This window comes from Anser cygnoides, chromosome 1 (genome assembly GCF_040182565.1).
Source record: "Anser cygnoides isolate HZ-2024a breed goose chromosome 1, Taihu_goose_T2T_genome, whole genome shotgun sequence".
NCBI classification, from domain to species: Eukaryota; Metazoa; Chordata; class Aves; order Anseriformes; family Anatidae; genus Anser; species Anser cygnoides.
In genome coordinates this window covers 155,382,157-155,399,709 of record NC_089873.1, presented here as the reverse complement: position 1 = coordinate 155,399,709, position 17,553 = coordinate 155,382,157, and the positions used below count along the sequence as shown (strand labels likewise).

At 43.2% G+C, this 17,553-nt stretch overlaps 1 protein-coding gene across 3 annotated transcripts in view; it reads left to right on the top strand.

The window, feature by feature from the left end:
- Positions 1–17,553, top strand: part of CLYBL (citramalyl-CoA lyase) — a 160,818-nt gene that overhangs the window by 54,018 nt on the left and 89,247 nt on the right. The gene's annotated exons all lie outside the window — the stretch shown is intronic.

Sequence of the window (17,553 nt, the reverse complement as noted above, 5' to 3'; positions counted from 1 at the left end):
ACTCTATTCATATTATGAGTTTTCTGTTTGTTTGTCTTGCAGCCCAACTGTTCAGAGATTTCTTTTTATTGTAGAAAACTACTAAAATTTTATGTAAAAGAGGAGGTTGACTAGCTGAATGTGGAGGGAATTTTTAATTGCACTAATTAAAGCTTTTCACAGGCTTTGCTTCTGTAAGATCACTCATCTTGAAGAAAAGGTGTTTCTTCATTTTCTTGTTCTTTGTGAAAACTTCCTATAAACACTTTTAAATTAAAAAAATAAAATAGAGGAGACTTCCTTCCATCTTTAAGAATTGAAATAGCCTGTTGTGGGGGAGATAAGATCAGTTCCCATGTCTGTAAGACTTGGGAAGCACTGAATATATGTTCAAGTAGAGCAGATCGAAGAAGCGTAGCATCTCCCTTCTGTTCCTGTGGCGATGCTGACCTACCTCTGGTTTTCCTGCCCCATTACACCACTGAAGAGCGCTCCTCAGGTGTCAGGAGTGTGAAACAAGCCCATCCCTGGGGTCGTGGTGCATCCGCATGTGGTGCAGAAGGTCCCTCCGGTTGCTACCCCATCCAGGAGCCATCTCTCTCATTTTTCTCCTGCCCTCTTGGGGCTGCCACCCTTCTGTTTGTCCTCTCTGCAAGCGGAAGAGGTGATACAGCTCACATGATACAAAGTGGTAATTATTTATTAAAAAGAGAGAAATTTTTATTTTCCTTGACAAAGTAGTTCAGCCCATCCCTAAAACAGGGATCCTAGACAGCTGTGATGAATTGTCCCACAGGAAGCTGCCTCTGCTCTGACTGCTTAAAGGAATCAGATTACTTGCATGGGCTCAAGACTTGAATTTTAGGCAACTCAAGTTTAACAAAGTGCACCCAGTGTGGACTGTAGATATTAAAAAAAAATTTAAACATGGCCCCTATGTTCTGTCAATGATACTTAAACAATGGAAATTACCACCCCAGTAAAAGATACCCATATTTATCCTGGGCAAGGGACATCTTCAGAGATGTTGCACTAGAAGGGGGTAGGCCGTAAGCCTTAATGAAACACAAAGAAAGGTGTCAGAGCTGAGGACATACCAGGTTGTACTTTGCAGCACAAAACTCCCAGCCTTGGTTGAAACCAAATCCGGTGGAAGCATTGCCATTGGCTTCAATGGGAGCAGAATTTATAACGGCAGACGGTGAAATCCTGGCTGTGTTAAGCCAGCAACATTTTTTTTCACCAAGTGGAGTTGTGGTGAGGTAATTCACCCCAAGTGCTCTTAAACACAGCTCTGTGACCATTGGGTACGTGGCCGAGCATGGGCACCTGGAGCTCAACCTCTGGTGGAGCAACGCCGACAGTGAGAGTGCAGGCACCCTGCATCGGTGGCCTGAGGGTAGGGTTTTCCAAGATAAACAAGGAAACATCCCCTCAGCACCTTTTTAATTTGTATTTTTGAAAAATGTAGTGCATTCCGAGCAATAACAAATGGAGCCATCATGGTGCTAACAGACATGAAAATTCATCCGCTGCTCCACTTAAACTACAAAAAAGCCTTCACCAAAACTCCCAGTTGGGCATTATTTTCTGGATTTACTACAAAAAGAACAATGCATGTTTATTAAAAACAGAGTGGCTTTTAGCGGCAGCAGTAGCACCGCACACAATACACCAAAGCACAACAGGGGCCTTCTCATAGCAATTGATGTGGAGAAGACCTTTGGCAGAGCAATATGGAAATTCACATTCAGTGGCTTGATTAATTTGGAGTTTGGAAGCCACCTTCCAGAGATGGATGACAGTGGCTTATTAAATAAATAAATAATAATAAAAAAAAAGCGAGCTGAAGCAGCGCCGGCACTACGGCACCAGATTTATGTCATCGGCGGGGACAGAAAAGGCCTTTGTGGCCGCTATTGTTCCGCCTGTCAGCCGAGCCCTCGGCAGCAGCCTTTTGTAGGAACTTGTGCCGGGGTAATAGCAGGGAGACGACGGCGGTTGGTCTGTTTGATGTAACCCGGTTTTATGTATCCCGGAGCTGGCATCTAGGCACGCACGCGGAAGAAAATAAGCGTGCCGGAGCGCCGGGGCGGGCGTCCCGCATCCCCGCCGGGGCGGCAGATCCCGGCTCTGCTGGCCGTGGGTCCCCAGCACCGGCACGGGGGAGATGCTGGCGAGGGTCTCTGGGGTCTGGCGGTGCCAGGATCGGGGGTGATGTGTGGAGGGGAGGCTCCTTGCCAGCCTCTCGCAGCCCACAGCGGCCCGGCATGGCTGCAGGCCTCGGGCCCTGGGCCGGCCCTGCAGCACAGGGCTCGGGGAGTGCCTGCCCCAAACTGCTTGGAAATTGTTAGGAAGCACCCGGTACAAATGAGGGTATAAGGTCATAATCTGGTATGTTTGGGGTAGAAAAAGTTAGAAACGGTAGGAAAAAAAAATATCACTCCTGAACCACAAGGTTGTATGTGACATATTCAGAGGGGTGGAGAGACGCTAATTTCACATCTTTTTAGAGGAAACAGTCTGCGACCCTTGTGCTTTTTAGTAAAATCTTTGCATTTCTTTTCAACTTGATATTTTTATGTCTTATCCAAAAAGGCAGAAGAATTTAAAAAGCACAATTTTATTTGGAGTGCTATGTGGTTCGTTTTCTCTACAGAAACATAAGAAAGGTTTCTGTTGCTCATGTGACAGTCACTTAGCTCTTCCATATTAATTATGACAGGTAGATAGATGACCACAAGTCATCAAAAAATGTGAGCACGCTGTCCTGAAGATACAAGATTAAAAAAAAAAAATACTAACTTGCTATTGACTGTAAGAGCAATCGACTGTATGTCTCAAAGCCAGTATCACTGAGTGGAAATTAAGAAGTATATGGCACTCACCGAGAATAATACCCATCCGATCTCACCCTCTGACGGCAGGAAAGTTTGAATGAGGACTGAACAGTTGCCTTGCACCCTGGAAGCTTGGATTTTTGATTTGCAAGCAAAATATGAAAACCGTTTTAACTCCACTTACAAAGAATTGAATCATAACAGGATATTATTATTAAGCCTTCTTGAACTCTTTTTCGTCTTTGGCATTTCTTCAGAGGCAAAAGTGAATTGAGTTTGACAAACGTGAATTAAGTAACACAGTGAGAAAAACTCTTCTAGAAGCATTTTGGGGGGCAGATAGAACAAAGTCATCAAGTTTCCTAGTTGCTTGTTTTGGGAAAAAACTTTATACAGATATAAATCTTATAGAACAAAAGTAAAAGGCCCACAGCGTGTTAAAAATAAACAAACCACAAACCAAACAAAAACAACTCTGGACAAGATTCTTAACTTAGTGCATCTGATGTCGATACTGAGTACACAGTAAAGAGATTTGTCAGGATAAAATTATAACATCTGAGTTTGCTATAAGTTCCACTGGGCAGAATGTCATCTTATCTGTATAATAAAAAATCCATGAAAATACTGGTCATTATTCTGTATTGTGTCCAAATTTTTAGTGTTTTTGGAAACTGGTGTATTAATTCTTTGTGTGTGTATGTACTGGAGAAAAGTTTTTCATGAACCAAACTTTATAGTGTGAAATTGGTGGTTGAGCTGAAGGTAAAGAAGGAATGTTTTACTGGTTTCGGAAAACTTCATTTTGTCTCGTTAGCTAGATTTGTACTGTAGCTGGGCTACTTTGCCCGAGGGTGCAAGAGCAATGCTTGATAAGGTCAGTGATGTTATTAGGATTACGTGGTACATGGTAAAAACTGAGATCTGTAAAAAAGTGATTTTATTTAAGAAACCGTGCATTGTGTTCACCGTTATGTGAATGACTGATTTCTGTGTTAGCAGTGTTTGGTGTTGCTGAGCTGTGTAGATCGGTAAGCTAGAACTGCTGCAGTAAGCTCAGTGGTTATGGCTCATGCTACCTGAAACATTTAAATTTGCAAAGGATAAACATTGTGGTTAGCCATACACCTCAGTTTAGCTTATTAGCTAAACTTATTAGCTAATCTTATTAGCTTAGTCTCATAAATTCAGGTTATATATACTTCTTCAGAATGTATTTTCTTAATATCATGTAGAAAAGATCCCCCTGTATAACTTTGGATTAACTAACGAACATGCTATCAATTTCTTAAACTGGCTGATGGTTTCCTTGGTGCAGTGAAGGTTTTGTTGGCAACTTCAGCAGGGGCAAGATTTCATCCACAGCAATCTTGTAGAAACAGAAAATCCTGCTTCCAAAAGGTCATCTTCATTTCTGCTTGACTTCAGTTGGTGAATGGAGAGCTTTGGATGTTTCAAAAGAAGCAGAACTCATTTTGCAGGATTTACCTACCCTAATTTACCTACCCCAAATTTAAAAAAATATAATAAAATGAAATTGTTTGTGAAGCATCCTACTGCTGGAAGTGCCTGTAAATGGATGTAAATGGATGACTTGTCATTATCTCTGGAGCTATTCTTTCGTGTCATCAGTTGTCTGTGTGAATTAATGTTAGACAACATCTTTAGGTAATATTCAGTGTTTTAAAGAAATTACAGTATATATCAAATGTCATGCAAGCTATTAAGTTTTGGATTGACAGAAAATAATACACTCAAAAGTGCTTCTTGGGGTGAAACGAAGCATATATTTTTGCCTTGCAAAAAGTAAATCAAGAAAACTTTCTAATCTACTCTAATTGGCGATAGGACAGCCAGACTCTCTGCTTGCCAAAATAGCTGATCAACTCATGCACACCTTAGAGATTTTTTCTGGTTTTAGCAGGCTTTAGCTATACCATTACCTTAAAGCCTTGCAGTTATCACTGATTTTGCCGTGTATTATCATAGGAGGAAAATTTGTTCAAATAAGATGCTTCTCTTTAAATAGGTACTAAAAGTTAGCTGATGGCATTTATACGTTTATTTATTTTGCAGCCCTTAGAGTGGGGTAAAATGTGTATTCCACGAGACTGAATTTGCCCCAGTAGTTGGATGCACAAAGGGAGCAAGGCTGTAGTTACATTGCTGTTTCTTTTGTAGTTCCCTGCACCCCTCTCATCTGGGCCAATTGGACTGAATTTTATTAGGAAGAAGAATTTAGCACCTCCTAACTTGTATTAATGTTTTTGGTAAAACTACAGGTCCGTGATGCTAGGGGACTGAAAGAAAAACAAAACTTGTATTTGACCCATACATCGAGATACCTGATGACCTGAACAACCAAAAATTAATGAAGAGCAATGTCCGAGGAAGTAATGACCATTGTAGATGGGTATGCTGACTAGTAAAATATAACTCTGAATCAGAAAACTTGGTTAAAACAAGAGGCTGAGAGATCCTGCTGCCATGGCAGACTGTTTTGTAACACACCAAAGTAAATTTTTCTTATTTCTGAGATAAGATTCTGGATTCAGACCAGATCTTCCAAAAGACAGTGAAAAAGAGAGAAATCTTTATGGAGCTTGCCCTGACCTATAAAGCCACCACTCTGCAGGAGTCACAAATGGCTTTTTGGCTAAGTTCAGCAGCTGAAAAGGCAGATACTTGTTTTGTCTCCAACTCAGACAATAGCTGTGGAGAAGAATGTCTTCTTTAAAAGTTCTGGGGATCAAGCTGAACGTTCAGCTGCTAGAGCTTCGGCTCTTCTGGTCCCTCAAAAAAAAAAAAACAGCTAAAGGGCCTAATCCTGCTGCCATTGAAATTGATGCAACTTTGTCTCTTTTCAAATTTTTTTTTTTGGTAGGCTTCTCTTTTGGGCTGCTGGAAGTATGTTTTATGTTTTCAGGTTAAAAACAGGTTTTGCAGTACAATATAAAAACATCTAAGGGAAGGAGAAGATATTTCATTTCTGAAAAACTGTTCTGGTTTGATAATAAGCAGTAGGAAGTTGCTGTTTTCTACACAGCTGCAGATAGTGTGGGCTCCCCCATTTGTGTTTGCAAGCTTCTGTACCGGGGCTGTTGGCAGGTCTCCCCCAGCCAGCAGGCTCTCTGAAGACAGGTAGGTAAAACTATTATTCCAGGGAATAAATGGACTGTCAGCATGTCCCCTTGTTTATTTTTTACAGTAGGAGTGCTTTGGTGCCCACCAACGTTTTGATGTTCTAGTGCTACCCCACTTGCCCAGCAAGTGAGAGCAGGGCTGAGTCCCACCATCAGCCTGAGCAGGATCAAATACACGACTCCAAAAATGCCCTATCCATACACCCATTTGCTCTCTTTGTGGTGGGAGATCCTCCTGTTCAAGCTGAGCAAGACAGAAATGTCCATGGCTATTGATAAGGCCGAAAGATCTATGCAGTGTTCTGCAAGGAGGTGGGGTCCCATCAGAGCACACTTTGTTTCTCCGTCCCCTGGACCACAAAAATTGCTGCTGAGGACAGAGGATTTCCCAGGGGTGGAAGGGAAAGCAGGTATATAAGGAAAGATTTCTGTGAATCTCTGCTGAAAAGCAAATATTACAGTGCAGTTGATCCTTTGTAGAAACCAAGTGATGTTTGTGATGCTTTTGCAAGGGAAAAAAATATAATCTCTTAATTTGGCCCATGCAATACAATAGGAAGGCCTCCTTAAAAGCCTCCTTAATTGCAATTACCTTAAATTGTTTGGACATAGTTCTTGTGTTGTAGCTGTATCTTTTACAGTATATATTGCTTGAGTAACTTCTAGAGTCAGCCAAGGGAGAGAGACACATCTGGAGGGCAGGTCCTCCAACCCAAAGACACTGAGCTTGCTTGCTAGATGACCTGTTCTTTGGAAGCATCTGTTTCTCTTGTTCGGCAGTAGATATCAACTACACAAGTAATGTTTTAGGTTACCAGTGTGAGGTGGGATGAAATCTGCTTCTGAATAGATCACCTGGAAGTTACTTAAACTGAAAAAGTGGTGATGCCACTGAAAAGGCAGTGGTATCTGCCAATGGCAGCTGTCGCAAGGCAGCTGGGGAAGCAGAAAAATCATTCTGCAGCCAAAAGAAATCTCATGGTTAGCTAATGGAAAAGAAGATTGAATGATCCCAGAAGATGTGGACTTCCAGAGGACTGTATCTCTGAATATCCATGAGCATATAGAACTGCAATAAAAGTACAGCGTGTTTTGCAGAGGAATGTAGAACAAGCATCACATTGACAAAATCTAATTAAAGACAACCTGGAGAGAATTACTACAAGCTAGCGATGCCATTCTTGCATTTCATGATTTGTATTTTCCATATGGAAGGGACAAGCAGGTATCTTCAGTGTAACAGCTTTTGTTTTTCAGAGTAAAGGAGGAAAAGGACACAGGGAGACTTACAAGAGACTTACCCTGTAGCAACAACCATTTTCATCGGTGGCCGTGTTTGCTGGAGACAACACAATGTCATGTAGAAATATTTGAATTACTTCTGAGTGAGCTGGCTCAGGAAGTAGGAGCAGCGTAATTGCATTAAGTGCTCTGCTCAAGCTAATGTTTCCTTCTGCTTGCACCGGGGCAGCTCTGATACGTCTGATGGTCTCATGTCAGGTGTGTCGATTTGCCTAATGCACAGAGCGATGCGCAATGCCTACACAACCGGGAGACCAGCACAGGTGCCGCAAAAAGTCGTGTTTTATTGCTTCCTAGCCTGCTTTGCTAAACTTGTCTTCCTACAGTGGAGAAACGTCCCCTGGGCGCACACCTTAGTGCGTTTGCCTAGTTCGTGTAACACTAGGTGGGATTAAACCAGAACGGGGAATGACCGGGAGTGGGGCCATTTGGCCTCCCGAGGCCCTTCAGGGAAAGGAAGGCGGGTTGAGCAGGGCGATGGGCACCTCCGCAGGATGCTGCCCCACGTGGGGCCGTGCCGGGGCTGCCCCAGATCCATGCATGGCTCTCCCGTGGGCCTTGGGACCGACTGCGGCTCCCGGGCGCACCGGGGAGCAGCGGGTTTCCCTAGGGGCACAATGGAGTCATTTAACTGCCTTGCCTGGCTTGATGTATGAAGGTGGCTTCACGAGTAGTTCCCATAACATTTTGCTGGTGGTTTAATCATTACCAAGAGAAAAGGCTAAAGAATGCGGAGAACAGGACACTGCGCTTGTTCTTTTTTTTCGGGGGTGGTGTTTTCTTCTGTTTTTAAGAAATGCATGTCTTTGATGAGATATTGCCACAGGCTATCGTTTTACATTTTATGTCGGCTACCTTTTGTCAGCGGCTCGTTATTGATGCTGTATTCTGTTTTAATTCACACTTCTCTGCTAATCAATTACAGCGTTTATCCATTAATCAGGTATTCTGACAGGGTCAATAACTGCTTTTCGGTTTTGTGGGTTGTTGCGTTTTACCAAGCAAGGAGCAACAGTCGGCACATCGCTTCAGCACGGTGTTATTTTTGCGGGCCGGTGGATGTTCAGGACAGCAAACACCTAATGAGGCTTCTGGCAATTGCTCTGGTTTTCAGATTCATTGTCAAAACCCTGATCTGTTTGCAAAATTCACGTGCGTGAATTCGAGAGCGCGTGGGTGAATGCGTGCACTCACGCGTGTGAGCCCACGTACGTGCTCGTGGCCGTGCCTGCCCCCATCTGCGCGCGTGCAAATTCACGTTGGTACCTTGGGAAATGCGCCGGTTCAGCTGTGAGGCTTGTAAGAGATATAGCGGTGGTAAACCCTCGCAGGAATTAAAGTTTTTTTTTTTTCATTTTAGCAAGTGGTGTAGATAACAGAGGGGGCAACATTTAATTGGACAGTTACAGTTTTGGTAGTTAAGTTACCGTCTATAATGATGGTAACAGGTTTCAATTATCTTTTTTATGACAGATGTACCAACATTTAATTGTTTCTCGTCAAGTGTGGAAAGAAAAGACACTTCTGTAGATTTTTCAATTCTTCTACATGTCACTTAGCTGTCTGCACCATTGTTTGAGCGCCTTTCTCTCATCCTCTTTGCAGCAATGAGTTGTGTCATTCCCTCATGATCAGCACTTTTGTTGTCTTTGTTTTTTGCTGTACCTCAGAAGTCCATCTTTTCTTTCATCTCCTTCCCATTCATGCATGAGGGAACAGTTGTGCTCTGTTGTGGGGATGTTCCGCTGGATTTCAAACAGTAGGGTTTCTTTTTATTCTCTTCTAAGTAGTACAATGGGGCTGAATGTCTGTTGCAGAATGCACACACTAATATGCCAGGTTATTTGGTTTCTAAGAAGTCAATAAAAATGCTACATTTAGGTTCAGTACTTGGCTTGCTTTTTTTTGCTGTTTGCCTTTCAGTCTTCAGTTATAAATCTGTTTGTTTGTTTCTGGTTATAAAATATAATCCTCTATATTAAATCCAAGCGTGGAATCAACAAACACTTAGGAAAAAATGTTACTGGCGGTGGAGTATTTTCACACTAGCAGATTTGGCAGACTGTGTCTTCCCTGATAAGGAAGGGAAAACTGCCGCCAAATCTAATTAATGGGGTCTATAACAGGGAAGGAGAAAGGGAATGGGGAGGGGGGAGATGCGATCATGAATTGGTCTTGGCAAAACTTTCCCATTTCTTGGAGACTCAGCAAGTCTTTGCATTTAAGAGAAGGTAGCTTTAGTAGATTTGATTTTTAAGTTGTGTTTTTTTTTTTCTTTTTGCTTGTGCGTGTACTTAGTTTAAAAACACCCATTCAGAAGCCAGCAAAAGGCTAAAGACCTAAAAAGCTAGAGATATCTCCAGACACTTTGTTCTCATATTCAGGAACAATCTTCAAAATCCTTCTTAATGAGGTCATAAAAGAAAAAAAATCGAACAAGTGGTACTTGTGTACCTCTCTAGGATGTGTCATCGGGGTCACTTGCCACTAGGTTATCCTATTTAAAAAGGGATTGGGATAGTTCAATCAAGCATTGCATTAAGAGAGAGACTTTGATTAATTCCTTCTCTTCTCTATTGTGCTATAGATAATTTCAGTAAATTTGTGATACTTTCTTCTTAGTCGGTGTTGAGGCTTAACGTTCTTGATGCGTCATGCTGAGTATTAGCATTTATTGGGCCTATTTGGCTCTAGTAAAGAGGAGTGTAGGCTGCAGACAGCCCTCTAATCTTTGACAAGTGAGGCCATTCTTTCAACATTACCGTTATCTCAGGTCATAGAGAGAAAGTGTTCTCTTACAGGTTTGCTGCAGGAACAAATATTGCGTGTAAAGGAAGGGGAAGAATAAAAAAGTAAGTAGGCTGATGATTTATTGCAGATTTGTTTTTGGAAAATAGAGTTGGCTTTTACGTAGAAAATCACTGGCTTGACTAACTCGTTCCTTTTGTGGCGCAATGGGATAGAGGTAAAGAAATGCAAAAAGCCAAGCTGTATTGCCAACTTATGCTGTTGCTGGAGATTTGAAATGCGGTAGAGCTGCAACTTAGAAGCCAGCTGTGATTTTTCTTATTTCTGTACTGCATGAAACCTGACTTTTATTTAAAGCGCTGATTAGCTGTTGTGGGAAATTTCGTTTTTTCTTTAATTCTCATTAAAAAAAAAAAAAAAAGGATCTATGCTGACAATGAAGAAATTGCCTTATGTCCAATTTCTCAACTAACCATGCAGGTTTTTTTTCCCTTTAAGTACAGGTCTTTAGAATTTGCGTGGTATGTCACTTATTCGTTGTAAAACTTACTATCTTCACGTTGTTTGGTGTAATCTTCTTTCTCTTTCCTGGCTCATTTTGAAAACGTGTGTGATAGTCGCTCCGGAGACTCCAGGCCCTGTTGGGTATACACATACTTAGGCGCTCTTTAAAAAGTGGATTTTTGACCTGATAGACCGTAACGGCTCCCAGGGAGCCACTATGGTCATTGTGTAAATCCTTCTTAGTTTTCGGTTTACTCACTTGATATACCGTAACGGCTCTTAGGGCCGTTATGGTCTATTGTGGTAATCCAGCTGCTGCACATGCGCATGAAGCTTTTGTGCCTAAAAATCCCGGGGAAGTTTTGTTGGGAGCGCAGTGGGCACGGACAGAACCGCTGCCGTCCTAACAGGGGGTGAGGTGGCTGGAGGAGGAAGCCATGGCTCTTCTGCCTTTCCTCCTGGTTGCAGCCAAAAACGCGGGGCGCATCAAAGGCCATCGGCCTGCCAAAGAGGATGGTAAAAGGAAAAAAGCCCGCCACCTGGCTTAGGTGCCCAACATAGCATCTGGAACGATGGGTTTAAATCAAAACGCTCATAAGTATGAAACAGCCCGTTTTTATTTGTGCATTTGTTTAACGTGTGTCTGAAATGCGTGTCAGGCTCCTGCCCAGTGGGATTTTTGACAACTGAGTTATTGACCCTTGAAAACAGGGAGTTGTAACTGAAAGGCTGATATAGTCGTAACTATAGCAACACTGTCAGTGTTCCTGCAATTATTAACTTTTTTTTTTTTTAATAAAAAAATTAAGAAGCTGTTTCCATTCCTAAAGAAACCCTAATTGCAAACCGATGGTGCCACCACGGAGACGCGACGCGTTGAGGCAACGCGTGCCAGTTGCTCACATAATTGAGGTACCGGCAACGTAGGGAAGAAGAGCTCGGCGTTGCTTGCTGGTAGGAGGAAAGACGATTTGTTGGGTCCAACTGCTCCTCAGATCCTGGGATGGCAGGCACTTCCAGCCATCGCTTTGTGCTGCCTGCAGCTGGCCAGAGGATAGATTTTTGTTCCCCAAAACTCTGCCTTGGGAGAGCCGGGGGCAGAGGTGTGGACATTACTTTGAAGCCTGTGCCTCGGTTTGGCCACCAGGCAATGGGACCGCGAGCCACCGGAGGACGCAGACACATCTCCCTTGTGCCTCTTGGGCTCCTTCCCGCTTCCTAGCCCTGCTCTGTGGCCGAGGTGGCACATGTTGGATCACTCCAGAAAGCGCTGCCAGTGACAGCTGTTATTGCTGGTCTGGAGTTGGCTTGCGTTTTTTAGCCCACCTCCCAACAGGGGTAGTAAATGCCCATAATGTGTAAGATACGTGGCCCTCGCTATTTAACATGAGCAGAGCGAGTACTTGCTACTGCCACAAATGGCGGCAAGCCCTCCGTTTTCTTATTCATTGGAATTCAAACTATTGATATTACAACATTTAATGGAGTATCCTTAATTGCTTCTGTTAAACAATCAGTTGCTAAGCTTTCCTTAGCCAGGTTTTCAGATAATGGCTTTTGTTTTTGCGTAGCCATCTGTCCCTGTATTAATTGTCCTTTTCCCCTATCATCCACCCGTAATTTTGGCAAACTGGTTCCTGAGGACGGTCTAAATTCCTTTTGCCTCATTGTCTATTGTTGGACACTGTTACCTTTAGCATTTCACACATTTAATGGATGTAGTTCTGGCTACTGAAGGGAAGTTCAGTCACTTGCGCTGCATCATGGGGAGATGAAGTTACTTCATTTCTATGCAACGTTAAGTGCTGGCAGAACAACGCAGAGGCCTCAATTGAAATGATCTCTCGTTTGCAGGAGATCAGCGTGCATGGCAAGTAAAAATGTTTTTCTGCTTTCTCTGTGAAGTGAGGTGACAGCTCACAGCTAGAGGATTTCAGAGCTTCCTCTGGGCTCAGCGTTGAAGTCCCCATTTTGTTTCCACTCTCCGTGCCGAACCGCCATTTGTTCTGCCTGGTTTGCGCAGCTTCGTCCCTGGTCTTTGACTGGAAAGGTGCTTGGTCAAGTGATGTTACTGAAGTGCTCAGGCCCTTCATATTGTGCTCTGCTACTTGGCCGAACCAAGATCATGCTGTCTCCTTTCTGCTTTATCCTCCTCCCTTATAGTCTCTGTCCTGTCCTCCCCCTTCTGCTGCTTCATCCTCAAAGACTTACGCCAGGCTACCCACGTCTTCCGTAAGTGATACAGCTGGCTGCCCTGAGTTCGTGCATTTTCTCTTGTCCCTGGTGGTCTTAAGAGGTTCCTCAGTACCTGCTTTTCATTGATGCTCCCCTTACCAAAATCTCCACTGACCTTGTTGTCTTTTTTTTTTTTTTTTTTTTTTTAAATTTTGTCCTCACCTTACTCCTTTAAGTAAGCTTTTGACCTTGTTTTCTTCTGGCTTTCTAAGTGCATGCCCACCCTGGCTCCCTCTCTGCATCCCCGTTTGATGGTTTGGTTTCTGCATTTCACAGTCACATCTACAGTCCTGCTGCGTCTCTCCTGCAGGTCTCCACAGGCCCCCCAGGTCTTCTCCCCTGGCGGCTCGGTTAGGACCTCACCGCTTGCACAAAGCCCATCCCTCCCCTTGGGGCTGCCTCCCAGGGACCCTACACATTTGTCACCCGTCTCCTCACTGTTTGGGCCAGAGTTTGGCTCTCCAGAGTCATCTCTCTTGCTTTGCCTCGCCTCTAGAGCTGCCTGCTGCATGTTGCCAGCTTCGGATTTTTTGTCTACACTGCCCAGATTCCTGGTTTTCCTCACCCCAGCCCTCTGCCAAACCTGGCTTCTTGCAGCCTGTGATTGCCCTTTTATTCGCTTCTTAGAGAATAAAGCATGTAGATGCTTTTTAATCTTCGTCCTTACTGGTCATGAAACATGGACAGTCTTACAAAAGTCCTTCATCCTCCCTCCTTCATCCTCCCTGCATCCAAAGTTGCCCTAATGCTCCTAGTGCTGGACTAAACATTGGTTTGTTGGGTGCTGGCTTCCAAGCAATAGAAAGAGTGTACAGAGAAGTCAGGACATACATATGAGTAGTTGAATAACAGAGTAATCAACATACTCTTCTATCTTTACTCTCCATGATTCAGTCCATCCTGGTGTAAAACCTGTCTTTTGTTCACTTTTTTTTTGTTGTTGTTGTAATAAACAGCATTTTTGCAGGGGTTGTAAAATAAGGCAGAATATTTTAGGACTAGTATATCTAAAAATGCATAAAATTTAACAACCAGTATTTATAATATCCTTTTTGTGGATCAAAACCTAATGGCATCCTTGAAATGCTCAAGTTAGTGAGCATGACTCTTATCATGGTGGAAAAACAGTTTACATTATGACTGCCTTGGTCAGGAACAGAGGCAACATATCTTTAATAAACCCAAAGACAGCCATATTTGTTGAAAAGAAAAGCAGTGTTTCAGGCCAGACTGCACCAGATTTATTTTTTTCTTTGAGTGTGCTGGGCCTTATCTTATAAGGCATGAAGAATGTCTAGCAACCGAACATTTCTTCTGAGGAAGTAATGGTTGTAGGAGGTAGTGAAATAAATTATTTAAATACAGCACTAGCACCGGCAGTGGCGGTGATTACCTTTCAGCTACACAAAACACATATCTCTTCAGGTTCAGGTAACTAAGAGGGGTATGTGAGACCTTCCTGTGAAAGTCTTCCCAGGGACCTGCCTCTCCTCACTGTTTCTTCAGGGGACTTGAGTCTGGTTTGGTGTCCCACAAAGTACTCTGTCCTGTGGACAGGGAGATGCTGACACCGTGGGGAGGGGGACAGCTTGCCAGGAGGGCTTCCCAAACATCGAGCATGAACTTAGCCAGTAAAAATTCCCCATTCCCTTGGCCCGAGCACTATCGTCTGGCTATTTTAGCCAAAAAGTTATCTTTCTTCCCACCTATTAACATACAGTGGTAAAGTATTGGGCAAACAGGCCCTGAATTCCTTCCTTGCCTTCCAAAATGATCTGAGCAGGGATATAAGGTCATCTTCTTACTTTTTTTATGTCTGAAAATGTTGAGCTCTAAGAGATGGAAACGAAGAAGGGTCACGTGTGAAGTATCTGGTTGCTCGCTTTCTTCTGGCGGGGATTTTGGAGAGACGGAAAGCAGTAACCTTAAGGGCAGAGCTGCTTCAGCTCCGTGAGATACGTCCTCAGCCCACAGCAGCTGTAAATCTGCAGGGCCACACCTGTATTTGCAAGGTAGGTTGGATGCCTGCAGCGTGTGGATGCACAGCGTGCAGAAGCACTGCGAAAGCAAGCCATTGGCATCGGTAACTAGTGATGGGACAGCCTTCCACCTAGGGTGTGGGGGCCTGGTGGGACTGAATATTTCGTTGGAGAATTCCCAGACTAATGACATCACCTGAGATGGGGGTAAAAGCAGCTTATTCCAGCAAAGTGTGAGGAGTATTTGAGGCTAAAATCTGTGGGGAAGATCACTTTTCTTATGTCTTTGCTTTATGGAAGATGAATTCTTTTTGCCGCTTTCCATTGATACATGCTACTGTTGTACTGTGTCATATTTGGTATATATATGTGTGTGTACTTATGTGCAGATTTATACGTGCATAAATAAGTAAATTGTACATATGTATATATATATATTTATACAGGGACACATATATATAAGCGTAAGCATGCACACATGTAAATAAATATTCACCGCTGACTGTCATGGTTACAAGCCAGAAGACAACCTTATTTTTAAGACAGGATATCATACTGTATTTCCAGTTTCTCATAGTGTCAGGAATAGTTTGTAGGTTTATTGTTAATTACATCTTTATACTTTTTTAGAAGACTCTTAAGAAGTAGTGTTTTTTTTCTTGCTTGCACCCAGAGCAAGTGAGATTATTATTTTGCATTTTTTCCTTTAAAATCAAATGACCCAAAAAGGAGGAAATCCTTTGCTTTCTGGAAGTGTTCTGTAGAAGTGAGTGGATATGCCACAATTTTTTTGCAGTTCATCAGATGCTAATCTCTGACAACAAACCTTGCTGTTACTGAGACATTAGCTCTACTAAAATGTTATTCAGGAAGATAAAAATTGAAACTCCATGACATTCCTCCTATCAGCAAGGAAACAGGTGATGACAAACAAGGGGTGATGTGAGACTAAAACTGGTGTTTCAAAGCATCCAAATTACGTATATATAATATCAATTTTGAGAGACATATTTAGCAAGAACATTTCAATTTGATCCACAGCACATTTCAGTACTCGTAGGACTGCCTCCTTTACAATTCTTTGTTTCTTAATATTAGTACAGATTAACTGACGTACTCTGCAGAATTAAAATGTATCTCAAGATAATTTCAATATAAAAACTTTTGTACTAAAGTATATCTCAGATGATGCCCAATCAAAAAAAGCCGACAAATTTGGGAATGGATTTATTTTTCCTTTTTTTCCAGTACAGGATAGAAGGCATATGTTACATAATTATCTAATTTCCGTAAGTCTGAGCCTGTATTCATGACAGAGGTCATTAAAGAGGACCTTTGAAGGAAAACACCGTGATGCCCCTACATGTTTTCACAGGGAGTTTTTTCCATGAGGTTATATATCAGTGAGTTCAAAGAGTCTGTATGTTGTTCAGTTTTTATACAGATGTTCAGTGCTATAATATTTACTTAGAGAAACAGAGCTGCTCGTTTAAAACATCATAAAAACTGCTAAATGCAAGTAGGCCTAATCCTGTTTCTCCTTATATGTTTTATTTCCATGTAATCCAGGACTTTTGCTTCTCCATTATATATCAACGTTAGGAACCAAAAGCAATTTCCTTTATTTGTGCAGGCTGCAAGGCAGGCAGTATGGTTTTCTTCTTTGCTTATCACTAAATAAGTACCAATCAGCCTGCATCATGAATTTGGGGAGCGAAATCCTCGCTGCTGTGGCGGTGACCCCTCCACCTTTCCATCCCATCCTTTTTCTTGCAGCCAGGCCCTGCTCTGCCCCCCCGCAGCCAGCAGCGTGGGACAGGGCTGTTCTCTGAAGTTTGGGGTTCAGGCGGGGGGGCTGCTGGTGGTGGTGTGTAATGTGTAGGGAATCCACACAGAACGAAGCCACGGTGTTTTGTAGGAAGGGTCATCCGGTGAAGCAAGGCCGTCGGGGAGGAGAGCGGCTTTGACTCCTGAGCATTACCAAAGTTTCAGCTGGCTTTTTCTTGCATTTTCTGACCCCAGTAAATATCTACTGTGGCAACCGCGGCCTCGCGAGCAATGTCACCTGTGAAATACAGATAAGAAGCCCCCACAGAGCCTGTAATGTCAGCGCTCGTGCTTGCACTTGCATGGAGCCAGGCCCACCAGGTGCTTCCAGTGCCCCGTCAGCGGCTTCTGGCTGCTCACTGGACTTCTCTTTTGTAAAAATAAAACCATGGTGCTCTGCAGAAAACTTGATTTTTCACCTCATCTCTATTCCGCTCTTGATGATGATGATTTGTTAAACTCCAGCCTGTGGCCAGTGACTGACTGACCATCAGATGGGATGGGGCTTCCGTGTGGGGGATCTGCAGTGGGGGCCGGGGTCATGGTTTTATGACCGGTTTAAGTCTCCCAAGGTGTGGCAAAGCCAATCTGAAGTTCTGTGAGAATATTTAGAGATAATTAAATCAAAGTAGCTTAGAAATATATTTTTTTTTCTAGAGCAGGTTTCTGCATTTAGTTTCTTTGTCCCTATTTCCGCCCTCACACATTCATGTTATCCACCCTGTTAGGTCTGGCACTTTCACAGCCTTCGAGCTTACCTACACAGCAACGTTCATCCTTGGTAAGACAGGCCGTGGTGATATGACCAACACATTATTTCAGACCAGTTCCTTGCTGTCGGCAGCCCCCGGTGGGGTCCGTCTCATCCCAGTGCGGTCACCTCCTTCAAGGCTTTCAGTGCCCCACATGTGGGTGAGGAGGGGGTTTGTGGCTGAATCCCCCTGTGGAGGGTGAACCTAGGGCTCTGAGCGCATACGTCAAATACACGTCCCTGGG